Source organism: Eptatretus burgeri, chromosome 16 (genome assembly GCF_056783735.1).
Source record: "Eptatretus burgeri isolate ZD-2024b chromosome 16, Ebu_testis_v1, whole genome shotgun sequence".
Lineage (NCBI taxonomy): Eukaryota > Metazoa > Chordata > Myxini > Myxiniformes > Myxinidae > Eptatretus > Eptatretus burgeri.
The window spans coordinates 44,747,368-44,766,237 of NC_140976.1; the positions used below are offsets into that span (position 1 = coordinate 44,747,368).

Here is an 18,870-nt window from a genome sequence, read left to right on the forward strand (position 1 = left end):
TCTTTCCCTGTCTGTTTGTATCTCTCTCTGTCTGTCTTTCTACCTACCTCTCTCTGTCTGTCTCTCCATCTATACCCTTGACTTATTATTATTTATTTTATTTTTTTTCAGCTCGATCACACAACATAAGCAATCTGGTACAACACATGATTTTCTGGAGGTAAATGTTTCTGAATTATTATTATTTTTTTTTTTTATTAATATCACTCTCTCTTTAGAATGTCGTCTTATGTTGGTTGCATCATTAGTTTGGACGCGGTTTTGCCAGTACACTGGAATTCATTTTATTGGCCTTGGAAGGATGACAGGCTGAGTCGGCCTCCTGGTGTGTTAATTCAGTGGTCAACGAGGCTTGAACTTAGAACCAACAACAGGCTTACTCATATTACCATGTAATTATCTTTATAAAACCTAATTATTATCCACTTTTTGTTTCAAAACAGAATATGGTGTCTGAGTTTCGAAATCACAAGACATCTGAAGAAGATTGCTGGGAAAGATTATACATTCTCGCAAATGAATATTTAATATTTTCAATTTTAATAAATTATATTTGTTTTGTTTACAATTACTTGATTTTGAATTTCAAGAAGAGGATCAAGACATGAAGGAGAGGGAGGGGTTGGGGGGTTGGGGGGGGGGTAGGTGCGCTCCCCCAACGACCCATCACCCCTCATCCCACCCCTCCCCTCCCCATGTGTGTGTGTGTGGGGAAGGGTGGGGGTGGGATGAGGGAGGTGGTGGGTCAAAGGTGGGGCGCACAGGGGTGATGAGGGGGTGGGGCTTGTGTGGGCGGGGCTTGTGTGGGTGGGGCTTGTGTGGGTGGGGCTTGTGTGGGCGGGGCTTCGGTGGGAGGGGTTTATGTGGGCGGAGCTTCGGTGTGGCTTATGTGGGAGGGGTGAATGTGGATGAGGCTTCTGTGGATGAGGTTTGTGTGGATAAATGGATGGGTGGAGAGATGGGTGGATGGGTGGATGAGTGGAGCTTGCGTGGATGGGTGGATAATTTTTTAATTAAATAAACATGTTGTGTGTGGGGAACTAATTAACTAATCACTAATTATGTGAATATGATGAATATGGGTGGAGCTTGTGTGGGGTTTGTGTGTGTGGAGCTTGTGTGGAGTGGAGTTTTTGTGTGTGTGGGGTTTGTATGGGGTTTGTGTGGGGATTGTGTGGGGTGGGGTTTATGTGGGTGGGTTTTGTGTGGGCGGAGTCAAAAAGGGGCGGAGTCAAAAAATTTCAATTTATCTTTGTCTTTTGTAATTCCTGTGAATAAAATGAACCTAAAATCTCTTCCCCTTCCAAATCATATATCTTATAAGTCCAAGGAACCGTATCTATGACATCAACAATTTTAAAAAGCTCGTTCGTCCATCGTTTAATATAACCCTTTTCAAAATGAGATTTCCACCTATATATTCTTACGATATCACCAAATTTGAACTTAGGTTTTCTGACATTAATCTCTTTTTCATATTTTAATTTTGTAAATGTTTCTGATGGTTTCATATTTGTTGACGTGTGAATCGTGTCATTATACTTATCCACAATATCCTGAATAAAAGATGACCATTGTTGTGAACCGAGTTGTGTGAATTTTTTATATAGTCTCTCTTTTAAGGTACGATTAAAACGTTCAACAACAACTGCCTTCCCTTCATTAAAGGTACTGTATAATGTAATACTGTTATTTTTAGAAAATTCATAAATGTCTTGTTATAAAACTCTCTACCCTCATCAGTCCACAATTTTTTAGGTTTTCTCTTACTTTTATTAAATATCTGTTGAAAGGCTAACATAAGAGTATTACCTGTTTTGTTTTTTAATGGTACAACCCATACGTATCTACTCCTCAAATCAATAACGGTTAAAGCATACTTGTACCCCTTATCATTATTGAGTTCAACCAAATCAGCAGACCAGATATAATCAACTTCCTTGGAATAAACTTTCCTTCTCTGAAACTTTGTGAATATTGGTTTATGTAATTCATCAGCTAATTGCTCTTCAGTCTTAATGACAACATTAGAGCCTATAAGTTTTTTGAATTTCCAAGTCCAAGTTTCAATTTAGCACTGATCATCTTCTTCACAATGAACCGATCAACTTTTTCTCTCAAGGTTGGATTTTGTATCAGAGACAAATTATACAACATTTCTCTATCGGCTTCATGCTTTTCTTCCAGAGTTGTGGTATTCCCATAATCAATATCGTGTCTCATGCACACTTCATCAACTCTATTGATGGGTTTACTCCAGGATTTAGGATTGTCTGCCTCATCTAATCTTTTATCCAAGTTTGTGCCTGGACCACAGAAAGAATACCCTGGAAGATGTAATTCCCCTGGTATTCCAGTAGTTGTAAATTTACTTCCTGATAAAAACTTTTGTATATCTCCTCCTCGTTTGTGTTTGGAGATAAATTGATTTTTTTTTGAACCACACACCGAACATATACCTTTTTGTATAACCCTGTTATTTATACTTTTAATATATGAAATATTTTTAGTATTAGTTTTCTTTTTACATTTGAGACAATAACTCATTTATTTATGTGAAAAATTCCTGCAGAGTGCAAAAACCTTTTTAGTTTCCAACATGCACATTTGAATCTTAATTTTTAAAACATAAAGAATCCTTAGAAATGCCTTCACTCTCTCCTCCATTTATTTAAGAAAAAAAAATAAAAATGAAAAACTTGAATTAAAATGAATAGCTTGTCGATGTCAATATTCTTGTCGAAAGTATTGCAAATAGACTTGTCAATTCTTTGTTTTCCTCCTCGGTGGGTTGAGTTATTTTCTGTAATACCACCAATCTTTTTTTAATCTCACTGGTTTCCATATTTTGATATTTATTTTGTCTCGCTCTTTCTCCCTCTCCTTCTCCTTCTCTTTCTTCTCTTTTTCCTCCTTCTCTCTCTTCTCCCTCTCCTCCTTCTCTCTCTTCTCCTTTTCCTCCTCTTCCCTCTCTTCTTCAACTCCTTCCTCATCCCTTATTATCCTTGAATCGCTTACACCCCATAGAATATCATACATATATTCATCAGGATTTCTTGTTATTCCTGTATCCAAAATAATTTTTTTTACAACAGGAAACCAATAAAATTTCTTTTGAATTTCTAAAAGAGCCTTACCTTTTCTTAACTTTATAATTTTTTCATTATTTAACATTTTCATTAAATCTTAAGTTGTCGGTTTATCAACATCAGCATAATGCCAATCTTTTATTGAAAATACCTCATTCTTATATTGTAGAACATATTTATTAAAATACCGAATACCCTTTTCTTGAAGGTATGCTTGGACACAGAAATGATAATTTTCTTGAAGCCTTCTTGCTGTCATTTATGTATTAGAAATATATGTTAGAATAATATTATGGCACGAAACACCTCCCCATCTTCCCATAGTTAAATCATTTTGTATTTCCTGACTTATTATATATAATCCTGTTTTTTCTGTTTTCATGAGATAAACAAGGGCAAAACCATTATTATATTTACCCTTATTAAATTCTTTTATTTGTTGTTTGCTAATCGTGGCCCCACAAAACTCATTCTCCATACCAAGTGGATAATATTCTTCCTTACGAGACTGATTTAATTGTTCCAGGTCTTCGAGGTTAATTTTAAATGACCAATTCTACCCTAAATCATTCATATCATACCCCCATTGTTCTGTTCTCATACAAACGATACGCCCTTCTTTATAAAAATTTATTTTAATTCGAAATGTGAATTCTGTATGACCTGGAGATAATATCAACACTTCTGTATCTTTGGAATACCCGGCCGTTTTATTTAAGGATATATATTGTGATAAATCGCTTAATCTCACCAAGTCATTCGCGTCAGTCGAGCTTGGATAATTTTTAACTTATAAGCATTTTTCATGTTAATATTTTTGGTTATATTATATTTATGTCGTTCAGCCTGTGCCTTTGTGTAATAATTTGATAAATCAATATCCAGTTCTTGAGATACACCAAAGATAGAACCATCTTTCCCAACATAAGTCATTTATATTAGATTAAAAATAATATCATAAATTTTTTTATTTTTGTTGAGTTGAAATAACACATATAGACATAATTGACCACAACACTTAGAATTTAATTCTTGGAATTGAAATGTTTGATAAACACCATTCTGTAAGAATTTTATGACTTCAACAGGTGGTGGAAGACCAAAACTATCAAAATAATATTTGTCTTGACTATTAAAAATACAAACCCAATGAGAACCGTTCCCATTATTATCTTCGAAGTTCATAATAATATTCTTTGTATGTTTCGGCACATTTGTTAATTCATCTCTCACACAAATAACCACATTATGAATTTTTAATTTCTTACAATATTTGACAAGTTGTAAATTTGATGTTGTATTCTTTCCAAATTCTTTAAACCACTCATCAATGCCATTTATTTATTAGAAAGATATAATCCATTACCTCTTTTCGTTAATTTTACACCTGCTTGTGCTATAGAAGAAAGCATATCTCCAACTAACAATCTTGCTTTATCAGGCAGACCTTCAAGTTTTTCAGCAAAATCTACAATTACACCACTTCCACTAATTTGTTTCTCCAACTCTTTGTTATGTCTTTCCAATTCTTTTTGAGCCTGGAGTTGAGCCTTCCTTTCATTGGCAGTTTTCACCGCTGTTGAAATACCACCCATCAATGCTCCAACCGCACTTAAACCAGCAAATAAAGGAATTAGAAATGGGAGAAATCCTCCACTCGTCTCTCTTATTGAATATTTTTTCAACATTGGTTTTGTCATTTTAATTTTAAGTGAGCCAGTGTCATTCAAGATTTTAACCTGTTCTCTTGTGAGCAAAACATCAATTCTAACTGCTCCTTTTCTCTGAATTGTATTAACGTTAATCGTACAAGGCTTTTGATTTTGAACACAAGATGATAGTTTATGAAGATTGATTTGATTAACATATACCCCAGTTGGTACTTTGCCACTCATTTATTTAACAAAAAATTATGTGAGACTAATCATCACACCATTATCTGTATTAATCTGCAATTCTGTTCCTTCCAAAAGCAAACAATATGTATCAACTTCTTCACTCTCTCCTCTTTCAATGTATAGGGAAGTATCCACTCGATTATGTACTGTACTGAATTGGGAGATGCTTAGCAGGCAGACACGAAGCGGAGGAACAGTCGAGCCGGGCTGTGTTGCACGAGTGCGAGCCAGGGCGTACTGTGCCCGCGGCTCTCCTTTATTCCGTACGCGGTACACTCACGAGCCGGCCGACTCCCGTATTACTACGACGCCTCAGACGGCGTGCACACCTCATATCCCTCGCCGAACCCCACGGCCACTCCTCCACCATCACGCCCATCATGCATCATCATCATGCCCCTCCCCGTGGGCATGGCTACACCACACTCCTCCCTCCTAAAAGTATGATTATCAAATGATCAGTATTATAAGAAGCATGCAGAACACGAAGGACTTCGTATAATAATCATGGAAATAAAATGAAAATAGCAAAGTATAATAGCACACCACATCATATAATGTGTCGATGCGAGCGAGTGGAGCAGCAAAGGTCAGGTCTGACCGCGTTACCGATATTAAGCAGCAAAATGAGAAGCACAGCGGCATTATGCAGCAAAAACGCCCCCCCCCCCCAGGTGGCCCATGCTGACATGACCCTGGCCAAGGTCGTAACGACCTCTCGAGCCAACCTCCCCCGGCCCCATCAAACGCCTCCGGCCCACTCCCCCCAGGCAGACCCGACGTAGATAAACATCCCGAGGCCGGCAGCCCGCTATCTGGAAGCCGTGGCGCCAGCCTTAGACCTCGGCCGGGGGCGCTGAACAGCGCCGCCGGCTGCATGCATTTAATGCGCCAAAACAACTCACGCACCACCATCAGTCGAGACGCCAACGCCCGTCCAAACGGCCTTGAGCGAACACAGCGAGTTGTGCTCGCAATCAGAGGTGGAGGTAACGCAGACCAGGGCACCAGTCTTGGTTCCGAGTCGATCTCCGAGACCCACACGGCCGCTAGACAGGAGCAACTCCACTTAACCCACACTGCAATCATAGGCTCGTTATAAATCATTACGAATAATATTCGAAGCATCGCAAATTCATTTTTCCGTACAGCGCGCTTTTTTGATAAAATCCCAGCACATGACAAAGCAATTATCTGCGGCCTGGAGCAACTGGAGGCTAACAAACCTTCTTTATTCGCCCCCACATCACATTGACCATAATCCAACTCCCATTGACTGATCTCCGCCACATCCACTTTTACATGAGAACTGCTGGCATTTATTTCAACAACATTAAACTGCATCACTAGAGCAAGGAAAAGCATATATGCAATGAACAACAACCCACAACCCACATCACGAGTCCGCTTCTTGGTTGTCGACTTGATGCTGCGACTCGCGACTCCCTTTAACGCCACGGGCCCACCGCCACCTGTTGAAGCTGCCTGAACCACACCGATGCGCATTGCCTCACGAACCTTGCCACAGCGCGGGAACTCATCGCGAACGAAGCGCGGGAACTCATCGCGAGAGCTGATATGGCTCTCGCCGCTCCTGGAGCGCACATCATCGCCGCAGGCAGCAACGAACGGTGGCTCCCGCTGCATCGACGCGGCCCCCGCCGCCAGAGCCTCGCCCTCGGTATTCGACGAAGGTCTCGAAGAGAGCACTGGCACATCTGGAGGCACGAACCGGAACCCGTTCCGACCCAAAAGGGTCCGGCTCGCCGAGCCCGGCTCCTGCTCCGGCTCGCCGGCATCATCATGCCCCGGCTGCAGGCTGATCTCCAGGTCACTGGGGTCCTGCTGCGGTGCCCCTTCGCTCCCGGTGCGATCGTGCTGCGGTGCCCCTTCGCTCCCGGTGCGACCGTGCTGCGGTGCGTGCTCTCGTCCCGCACCGCTAGGCGTGCGAGCACCCTGCGGCACTTGAGCCATCGCGCGGTCACCGGTGTCTGCTCGACAGATGAAACAGTCGCGATCGCCGAGTCGAATGTGATGTCGGTCAATGGCTGCTCGCAGACAATGTCAATGGCTGCTCGCAGACCAGAAATAAAATGATCTCTGAACCGTGCCGGATGCTCCTCTGCCGTGAATTTGCACGGCACAGCCGAATGCGATGCGCGGCCAGCACGAGTGGACCCAATTCGACACCCGATCCGTGCCTCGCTCACTTCCCCCCCCCCCCGCCACTGATCTTGTCATTTCCGGATCAATCGCAAGCAGGTTTCGACGCGGGACGGAAGGATCGCCGCAACAATGGGCGATGACCGCAACAATGGGCGATGACCCTCGGCCCACACACCGTAGATGACCTCGAGAGCCCAGACCGCCGTCCGAGTGACTGCATTGCCACGCTCGCCCACGACCCGCGCCGCAGACCGTGCGAATGGCCGTGCGTGCCTGGCCCATCGCGATGACCCCGAGACCATCTGCTGTGTCCCGACCATCGAGACCTCGGATATTCTCCAGAGCTTGTGCGACGTCCAACGCCGCGTTCGAGCCGAAACGCGTATCCTCGACAAAACGAACAAGAAAATGAACCAAATGACCGAACGTTGCCCACTCGACGTGGCCGAAGTCGATTCCGACGAAGGCGGGCACGCGTACGTTTGCCATGCACCGACCCTTTGCCATGTTCGCGCCAGCGAGACCTTTGGCTCCGTAGCCTGGAACCGCACGGGTCATTTGCCGCCCTTACACACGTCGATTCGAAGATCCTCGTTCGCCAACTGTACTGTACTGAATTGGGAGATGCTTAGCAGGCAGACACGAAGCGGAGGAACAGTCGAGCCGGGCTGTGTTGCACGAGTGCGAGCCAGGGCGTACTGTGCCCGCGGCTCTCCTTTATTCCGTACGCGGTACACTCACGAGCCGGCCGACTCCCGTATTACTACGACGCCTCAGACGGCGTGCACACCTCATATCCCTCGCCGAACCCCACGGCCACTCCTCCACCATCACGCCCATCATGCATCATCATCATGCCCCTCCCCGTGGGCATGGCTACACCACAGATTAGACTTTATAGTTTCCTTTTGAGTGCTCAGATCAAACGCATAGATTGTATACAAACTTGTAAATGCTGTCATATCCAAAATAGGTTCTTTACTTCCATTACTTTCACACACCTTTTGGTAAGACTTGTATGCTTCAGCAAAATCATTTTTTTCCCAATTAATTTCCAATCTATCTCGTGGATAAAATGTTCCATCTAGAGAAACGCGAAGTTGTTTCACCTTAGCATTATCACTCAATGCATTATTCTTATCAGTCGCAGTATCACCATCTGGCTTTTTAAAAATAATCCACAGATATCGTGGCTTTCCTTCCAGAACACCCAAATTCCACGTGTAAGTAGTTTGGTTGAGTTTAACGTGTTGACATCTTCTTTTGAGGTATGATGCACTGAGTGGTTTCTTTGAGTTAAGTCTTCGATTCAACATCTCTTCTGTTTTAAGATTAGGAGTATATTCACTGATATACCAACTCATTTCCTCAATTACAAATTTATTCTGATCACCAAAAGCACTACCAACACCAAAAAGCAATCGATTTTCATTATCATTCCTTTGTAGTTGAAATCTAATTTTAAGACCATACAGAACTTTATAATGATCACAAAATCCAAATATACCCTTAAGAGGAACTGCCACAGTAAAACTATTTTCTGCTTTTGTATCATCATTATACATTCCTTTCCTTTGAGTATATCCAGGGTCTGTGTTTGTTCCCGTTGACATATCAGGAATAAAACCTTCGACAGACCCCTTTCCCATTCTATCACTGAATGTATAGAGTGTAAATTTCATCATTTCAGATACAGCAGAGACATAATCAACCGCTTCAACTTCTTGTGTTCCAATATACAAACGCACACTATCAAACATTTTCCAGAAGAAATCATTTACAAGTGTAGCGTTTGTGTTATTCCCAGCTTTAGTGAATTTAAATTTACACAACAAGAAACTTTCGGATAGATTCAAATAGGTTTGTTGATTATTTATTTCAAAACTTTTTGTACCATTCGTATTCCAGTCTGTTCCAGTTATTGCATTTACCTTGAAGTAATCTTCTTTTTTAGTGGAGTTTGAGATAATAATAGTATCATCCAAATCATAGATACTATCAATTGTTTCCATACTTGTATTTATTTAGGAAAAAAAGATGTTAAAACTTTTGAAACCCTGATCCAAGTATTTGAATTATTTTCTCTCGTTCTTGGGGGGACAACTGAGTTTTACCTTTCTTAATTTCTTTTAATGCTTGTAATTTATGAAATTCCTTCTGGGCATCTTTTATGCTCTTTACAGCACCTGCTACATTTCCCACAGCAGAAGCAGTTGAACCAATTAGATCTTTATGTTTAAGAATAGTTGAACCAATACCCATGAGAGTATCAATTATCCCATCTCCTCTAAATTGATGTCCAACACCCCTTTGTCTCTTAGGTTTATAGTATCCTCTACCAAGATACATACCTTCACCCTTGTAGTATGGGGAAAGGAACATCCCATCCCCTGTAATTATTTTATATTTTCCCAACTCGTGTTTCCTCACAATAACCATCCTATTTATTTATTGGAAAACTTCACGTAGGTGAATTCTGATGGATATAACTTCTCCATTAAAAGAAATCACACGATTATCTTGGTCGGTTATCCTAAAATTTACTCTGTGTATGGTTTTTCCTGACACAGGGAGATAAACCAAATTTTGGGGTTCCATATTGAATTTATAACCAATTGGAGTTGAGTATGCGCTGAATGAAAATATTGCATTTGTTTTTTTTCCATCATTATAAGCACCATCAATCAAATCACAGTGAATTAACACCGAATTTATTCCTGAGGATATTTGAATGACATTATCACTGTAAAACGTCCCATTAGTTTCAATCTTTTTTGAGGAGAAACCCAATAACTCTCGAAATGAATTATCAATTGTGAAATCAACCTTGTAGTTATTTTTAACTTTAATCGTTGATTTTGAAGTATGTTTTTGAATGTCTATAACAATATTTTTTGGTTCATCACCCTGTTCTTTCATAAGACGAGCAATTTCGGAAGATATTTGAGAAATCTCATATGCTCCGGGTGAGACTGTTATCGTTTTGTATCCACTTCCCGGATTATAACTAAACTTGTCATTTTTCTCGCTTATATTAAATAAGGTATTATAAGTTTCCATGGACAATAAAGATGCCTCATATTCTTTTGTTGTGTCAAGTTGTAGTGGGTATGGGAATGAAGATGTGTGGTCGCTTGTTGTGAAATTGAAACTAAGGATTGTGCTTCTCATCTTATTTAATATGAGATAAAATGTCTTTATATTGATATTTATTAATTATTTTCATGTTCATCAACTGGTCTAAAATGGCTGATGCTTCATTAAAACAATTGTTATTTCCAGCCTTCATACTGCCTAACAACAATAACAGTCTATTAACTAATTGCGATGGGTCATTTGGAAGAAAACTAACACCTGAACCAAGGATACTTAAAGCCTGAATAATGTGTTTCTCCTTCTCATTTTTCCTACTTTTACTGGAAATACTAACCCTATAATTTAGAGTGTTCAGCAGATCAATATATACTCTATCATCATTGTTTTCCATATCCAATGGTTTATCAATATACTTTGATTCATCCCTCACAGTTGAACCTTGTCTTCCATCTTTTGTGAGAAGAAACATTAATCTCGGAGTGAGTTTAACAGGGGGTTGAGCAGAACCCAAGAACCTTAATTCATCATTAAATATCAATACCTTTTCTTGAAGAAGATGAAATATTGCTGGTTGTTCTGTTGGAATGAGTCCTGCTTTGGTTTTTGAATCCGCTGAATATTCATTGTTTTGAAGAGCATTCACAATATAATCAGGGGGTCGATTAATCTCTTCCAGTTGTTGAAATAAACCTTCATCATCATATACTTTAATTCTCCTAAATGCTCTAATTCTTCCTCCGTCATTTGATCAAAATCTTTTAACACTTGAAGTTTTTTAGGAGTATATTCTTCTGTGGGAACTGTGGAAACATCTTTCATTTTTTCTTGGGAAGTTTTTAAAAGTGGTTTAAAAAATTTCTCTTGTTTTCTTTCAAAGGCTTCTTCGCCCGTTAGTTTCTCTCTGCGTTTCTTCTTTATGTCTTCCTGTTGTTTTACAACTTTTGAAACCAACTCTTGATGTTCCTTAAATCTTCTTGCTCTTTCTTTTGCATCCATTTATTTATTGTAATATATAATTTAATGAATTGTAAAGATCAACAGGGAAATTTTCCTCTTCTTCATCATTCAAGTAGATGTGTTCAAATAAATCCTTTTCTTTAAATATTTCATCAAATTCTTTATTAACATTAATGCGAGTTGAAATTTCTTCTTCACTAATACTTGCATCTCTGCTTTGCATACGTTTGCGTTGAGTTTCTTCATCAACATCAAAACCGAATGATAAAATCTTCACTCCGCTCAGATGTTTAATAATTTGTCTCGTTCCTTCTGGATTAGTTTCTAATATCCCAAGACCACCAGATTTTAGTTTCCTTAACTCACTCTTACAATGTGAATATTTTGTTGTACCAAGAGAAACCTCCTCAAATATTTGACCTTCATTCCTCAATCGCATATGTTCCTCCACTGAAATATAGTGATAATCTTCACCTTTTACTTCTCCAGGTCTTATTGCTCTAGTTGTTGTTGATACAATGCGTATCACGGGGTGTTTTTTCAGTAAATTTACAATATTCTCATTTGTACTACACAAGAACCTTGATTTATGAAAGTTTTTTCCAGAAGCAGATTTACCCACAAGATTTACAATAATAGTTGTCATTTATATATTTAATTGTTTTTAAAACAAAAAATATATCCCTTAATATCTCATCTTGTTTCACAACAATATATTTATATTTTTCAGTCGTGTGCTTCTTGTAATCCTCAAATTTCTTTTTACTACATAATGTAGAACAATTATCTCTCCAAAAATTATTGATATCTCTTGAATTTAACTTGAATAAAATAAAAGTATAAGCATTGTTTCTGATGGAACGACGAGGAAGTTGAAAGTATGATTGACGAAGATAAATACAATTACAAGAAGAATGTCTCCCTCTTGTGTAGTAGCTGTCCATTACCATTTGGTTTCTCTCATTAACACAATCATCAAAGATAACGAGGTTCTTTTTTGATTTATCCAAATCTTGGGGAGACGGTATATCATCCGTATTATCACTAAGAATACAAGTTATACGATTTGATTTCTTTTTACATCTCTGTGTATCACAAAATAGTTGAATTATATCTTCAATGTTATAATCATTTAGGTTTTTTTGACGTTTAAATAAACCGATTATATCTTCTTTTTGAAGACCAGCATTAAAACCTTGTGAGAGTAGTTGATACTCTGGTTGAAAACTCGACTTTGTGAAAATTATTAAATTATCATAATCTAAAAAGTTGGGAGTGAGGAGCATCTTTAAAAGTAAGCAGGTTTTTCCACATCCACTTGAACCAACTATGATACATCTTAATGAATTTGGGAGATTTTTATGGTTGTTAAATTTTATCTTATTTTCCCAAATGGGTAAAAAATCATTCATTTATATATTTGGAAAACAGGTTATTTATTTTATTATTAGCTTCTTTAGAAACTCTATATTTTATCCTAAGTTGAGGTTTAATTTCAAGATAATCCATTATTTTATTTATACAATATCTTGTGTTGATATTTCCCTGAAAATTACATCCATGAATAATATATAACAACAATCCTTTGAATATTTCTCTTATACGTTCAGTTTCTTCCCTTGTAAGGAAAGGTGTGTTATCACCCTCATACTTTACATTCATTTCTCTAATCAATCTTGTAAAGTAATTCATTTTTGGTGTAAATCTAAAAGAATTATTTTCCTTTTTATATTTTTTATTATCATTAATTAGAAGATAATCACAGAATATACATTGTTTATAGGCTTTTGACTCTGTGTTTAATCCCCGTCTTTCACACGCAGGACAATTCTCAAATTTGTCATATGGAGAATCAGGAAAGTCGAGCATATTTATAAAGTAAAACTTTACTTAAACTGAAATTCATCTATACTTTCAGTTGTATATTGACTCATGTTTAATAATATTACCATCGATTTTGATATACTTTTTTTCATTATCAGATTCAACGCCAACATTTTTTATATTAAAGGTAATTTTAAAATGATCGTTAACTACTATTGAACGAAATGTCATTCCACCTGATATATTAACATCCTTTATTTCATCAGGATTTACATCTTTAGGGTTGTTGAAAAAAATATAAATTTCTCCTTGCATATTACAGATGGTCTTATCTTTTCTTTCTAAAGCTTCATCCATAAGGTTTTTGTTTTTTGATACTTTTTCTTGTTTCATTGCTTTTTCTAGTTTTGAATATATTACCAGAAGGAGAGGAGAAACTTTTGTTAGAGATATTTTAATTGATGTTCTACCAGGTAAACTAAAAGCCCTTCCACTGAAGGAAATTGAAGAACTCATATTATTTACCATCATTGTTTTTATCCAATAGTTGTTATATTTATCTTTGTTCAATTTTACATCTTTGACATATTTCTCAGTATCTTTAACAAATGAAGAGATTGATTGAAACTTGTCTTTTGTGTCTTGAAACATTGTATTTATTAAGTGAAAAAGTTGGAGGATAAAATGGTTTTAAGCACAGATTCACCTGTAAAATAAACGAAATTTTCATCAAGAAAATTTTAGTTTCAGCAAAGATTTATTATATAAATATGGTGAATACAACATACTGCGATGTTTGTAATCACAAATATAAACATTATAGAAAACACCTCCGAACCAACAAACACACATTTAATCTATTTCATAAAATATCTCCTCTTGAGTTGGAAAGAAAACATTGTGATATCTGTTCAAAGGATGTTTTGAAGAGAAGTTATAATAAACATCTTCAATCACAAAAACACAAGAAAAATGAGTTTAAAGTAAAGGGAGACTATTATATTGAAAACACTGATAGGGCATTTAAAGGGCATATAAAAACAAGGATTTTTCAATTTGGAGAACCCGGTCCATCATCAATAGCTGAATCAATTGAAATAGTGAAACCCGATGTTGAAAAATTTATTAAAAAGACATTAAAAGAAATGAAAACTTTAAAGTTTTATATGGGAGTGAAAATGAATATGAAAAGACAAGATGAAGAACATACTCCTTATATGAGAACAGGTCTTCATTTTATAACATCATTTCAAGATTTTTTGAATAGTGGGGTTTATGAAGAACTATCAAGACAAGAGGAGGATGTTGATAATACAGTGGTAGGAAGTGGATTCAATATTTAAAAAATCATCTTTTTAGATATACACATTCTAAAATCAAACCCTCTTAAAGCTTCTTCTTATATTTAATTACCAAAAGAAATAAAACTAAAGAAGGCAGTTGTTAATATTAAGAACAATGATAATAAATGTTTTCTCGGGTCTGTTCTTGCTCACTTTCATCCACCAAAATGTAATTCAGAAAGAGTAAAACAATATATGAAATATGAGAATACCTTGGACATTAAAGATTTTAAATTCCCAATGCCACTAACAGATATTCCTAAATTTGAGAAAAAGAATAATCTTTCTATTAATGTATATGGATTAACGGATACAAACAAAGTTCAAATATTAAAAATTTCAAACAACTATAAAAATGAAGAAACACACATTGATCTTTTATATTTTAGTGTTGGAAAGAATTCACATTACACATACATCAATAATTTATCAAGATTAATCTCTTCTCAGGTATTCAGAACAGCAAACAAAATATATCCTTGTAAGCGATGTCTTAATTCATTTCATACAAAAGAACGATTAGAACAACATGCAAAATATTGCAGTAATCATAAATCAGCTGTAATTACAATGCCTAAACCTGATGAAAAGATTTCTTTTGAAGATTATAATAAATCTATCATGCACCCATTTGTGATATACGCTGATTTTGAGTGTATCCTTAAAAAGATAAATACTGCTTCTCCTAATCCAAAAGAATCATATACAAATAAATATCAAAAACATATTCCTTGTGGTTTCTGTTATTATATCAAATCATCTGTTGGAGAAAAGTATAACAAACTTGAACATTATCGTGGAAAAAAAGCTTCACAAGAGTTTGTAAAACGATGAGAAAAGGATTGTATAAGACTCACTAAATTAATGAAAGAAACAAATGAACCGATGAAATTAACCAAAGAAGAAAAATTAGAATTTAGAAAGAACAATATCTGTCATATTTGTGAGGGGGAAATTAAGGAGTCTAAAGTTAGGGATCATTGTCATCTTACTGGTAAATATAGAGGTCCCGCTCATTCCTGTTGTAATCTTAATTATAAATTACCTTCTTTTATAACATAACAAACACAAGTCAAAAGTATATTTCATTTACAAAAATGATATTCACAAAACCTTTAACTCGTATTAGGTTTCTAGATTCTTACAAGTTTATGGGAACACCACTAGCCTACCTCGCATCAAATCTAAGCTCCACGGACTCTTTTCCAAATCTTAATTCATTCTTTCCAAAAGAGGAAATTCTCACTAAAGAGGAAATTCAGATTAAAGAGAGAATTAAAAGTAAAGAGGAAACTCTAATTAATGAGGAAATTAATGAAGAAATTCTAACTGAAGATGAAATTCTAATTATAAAGAAAATTTGAACAATGAATGAAATTCTAACTAAAGAGGAAATTCAGATTAAAGATGAAATTCTGATTAAAGAAGGAATTCTTACGAGAGAGGAAATTCAAACAAGGAATGAAATTCAAAGTAAAGAGAAAATTCTTACAAGTAAGGGAATTTATCCTTATGATTATATGGATTCATTTATGAGATTTAAAGAAACACAACTTCCTTCAAAAGAAAGTTTCTATAATAACCTTTATGAAGAAGAGATAAGTGATAAGGAATATAAACACGCACAAGAAATATGGAAAATATTTAAGATAAAGAACCTTGGAGAATATCATGATTTATATCTAAAAACAGATGTTTTATTGTTGGCTGATGTGTTTGAAGCTTTTAGATCACTCTGTCATAATAAAAATTGTTATGGATTAGATCCTGCCCACTATTTCACAGCTCCTGGTTTAGCTTGGAGTGCAATGTTGAAAATGACAAAACAAGACATAGATTTAATCAGTGATGTTGATATGCTTTTGATGATTGAGAAGTCCAAGAGATGTGGAATATCACAAGTATGTTCAAAAAGATATGCTAAAGCAAATAATAAATATCTTCCAAATTATGATAGTGAAAAAGATAGTAATTATTTGATGTATTTTGATGCTAATAATTTGTATGGATGGGCAATGTCTCAATCTCTGCATTATGGTAATTTAGAGTGGGTGGAAGAAAAGAATTATGAAAAGGCTTTGATGAATATTGTTATTTCTTCTCAAGAGGAATTGAATGACGAAGAAGAAGGTTATTATTTTGAAGTTGATTTGAGGTACCCGAGTGATCTTCATAATAAGCATAAAGATCTTCCTTTTGCATGTGAGAAAGAAACCCCAAAGAAAGAATGGTTAAGTGATAATCATAAAAGTTTTATTATTAAAGGTAAATCAACAGAAAAGTTATTAACAGCATTCTATGATAAAGAGGGATATGTTTTGCATCAGAGAAGCTTAAAACAGTTTTTGAGAGAAGGATTGAGAGTAGCTAAAATTCATAGAGTTTTAAAATTTAAACAAAGTCCTTGGGTGAAAAAGTATATTCAATTCAATACAGATATGAGAGCAAATACAAAAGTAAAATTTGAAGGGGACTTTTATAAATTAATGAATAATGCTGTATTTGGAAAGACTATGGAAAATGTTAGAAACAGGCAAAACATTAGATTCGCAACATCTTGGAAAGAAGCTTCGAGATTGATAAATAAACCAAGTTTTGAGAGAGAAGAGGTTTTTTCAGAGAACTTTTCTGCAATTCATATGAAAAAGGAAAGTATTGTAATGGATAAACCAATTTATATTGGAACAGCAGTTCTTGATTTATCAAAGATATTGATGTATGATTATTTGTATAATGACTTAAAGAAAGAGTATGGTGAAAATGTTTCATTGTTGTATATGGACACTGATAGTTTTATCCTAGATATAAAAACTGATGATGTTTATGAAGATATGAAGAAAAATATTGGAGTATATGATACAAGTAATTTCAGCAAGAAGAGTGAGTTATTTTCCAAAAAGAATGAAAAGGTTATTGGTAAGTTTAAGGATGAGTTGGGTGGAAAAGTAATGAGTGAGTTTATTGGATTGAGAGCAAAGGCATATGCTTATAAGTATGGTGATCAGATTGATAAGAGGTTAAAGGGAATAAAGAAATATGTAATAAAGAAATCAATAACTTTTAGAAATTATTATAATTGTTTGATGAATAAGAAAGAAGAATATAGGAAAATGAATACAATAAGAAGTTATAAACATAACATATATAGTGAAGAAGTAAATAAAAAGGCATTAGGGGCCTTTGATGATAAGAGATTTATTTTAGATAATGGAATAGATTGTGTTCCATATGGATATTGTATGATAGAGTGAATAGAATAGATTGTGTTTTAACGATGGGAAGATGGGTTAGGGTTTTTTAAGGGCTACCGCCGTGTTTTTTTTGCAATATATAAATGGTCAAACCAAGTATTAATCAAACTAAAGAGTGGAGAAAATCTCAGTCTTGGTATATAAATGGAAAACATAATGAATGTGAAAAATATCAAATAAGTCTTATTGAAAAAATAACGAAAACAAAGGTAAATAAAACAAATAAGCGAATCAATTTAAAAAGTAGTAAGTTAGAGGATGTAAAGAAAAAAATGAATATCCTTGAATGGACTGAAAACTTTGATGGTTATCAATTGAACAATTAAAAAAACAATTTACTATAATCTCAAAATGATATGTGGCTCAGGAGGTGGTCAAACAAGAGCATTAAGAGAAGTTTATCATTTCGTTATAGCACAAAAGGGGTATCTGAAAAAATATAAAGATTCAAATGTTTTGTCTGTCAATATTTTAGATGGGGATTATTGTGCAAAGAAAATTAAACTATTGAAGGAATTTGAGAATGAACAAATCTTTATAGGTTCAATGAGTGAGCTGTTCAACCCCCAGGTGTTCAATTCAATGAGGTTCAACCTCCAGGTTAAAAGGGGAGACAAATAAATATACCTTGGGATAAAAAGGGGGTTTATTTTTAGGGAAAAAAATAGGAATCGCTGAAAATCCCCCATTCATTTACATGGGGAAAAGTGAGCCAGAACCAGTATATTCACCATATATATATATATATATATATATATATATATATATATATATATATATATATATATATATATATATATATATATATATATATATATGTATATATATATATATATATATACATATATATATATATATACATATATATATATATATATGTATATATGCATATATATATATATATACATATATATATATATATATATATATGTATATGTATATATATATATGTATATGTATATATATATATATATATATGTATATATATATATATATATATATGTATATATATATATATATATGTATATATGCATATATATATATATATGTATATATGCATATATATATATATGTATATATGCATATGTATATATATATATATATATATATATATATATATATATATATATATATATATATATATATATATATATATATATATATATATATATGCATATGTATATATATATATATATATATATATATATATATATATATATATATATATATATATATATAAAGATAT

The 18,870-nt window shown here is 35.1% G+C and overlaps 1 long non-coding RNA gene across 1 annotated transcript in view; it reads left to right on the forward strand.

The window, feature by feature from the left end:
- LOC147011003 (uncharacterized) overlaps window positions 1-619 on the forward strand; it is a 1,072-nt gene extending 453 nt beyond the window's left edge. The window contains exons 2-3 of the long non-coding RNA XR_015052509.1: window positions 112-160; window positions 444-619. This is a non-coding gene — a long non-coding RNA (uncharacterized LOC147011003). The remainder of the gene's footprint in view (window positions 1-111; window positions 161-443) is intronic.
- Window positions 620-18,870: the final 18,251 nt, after the last annotated feature.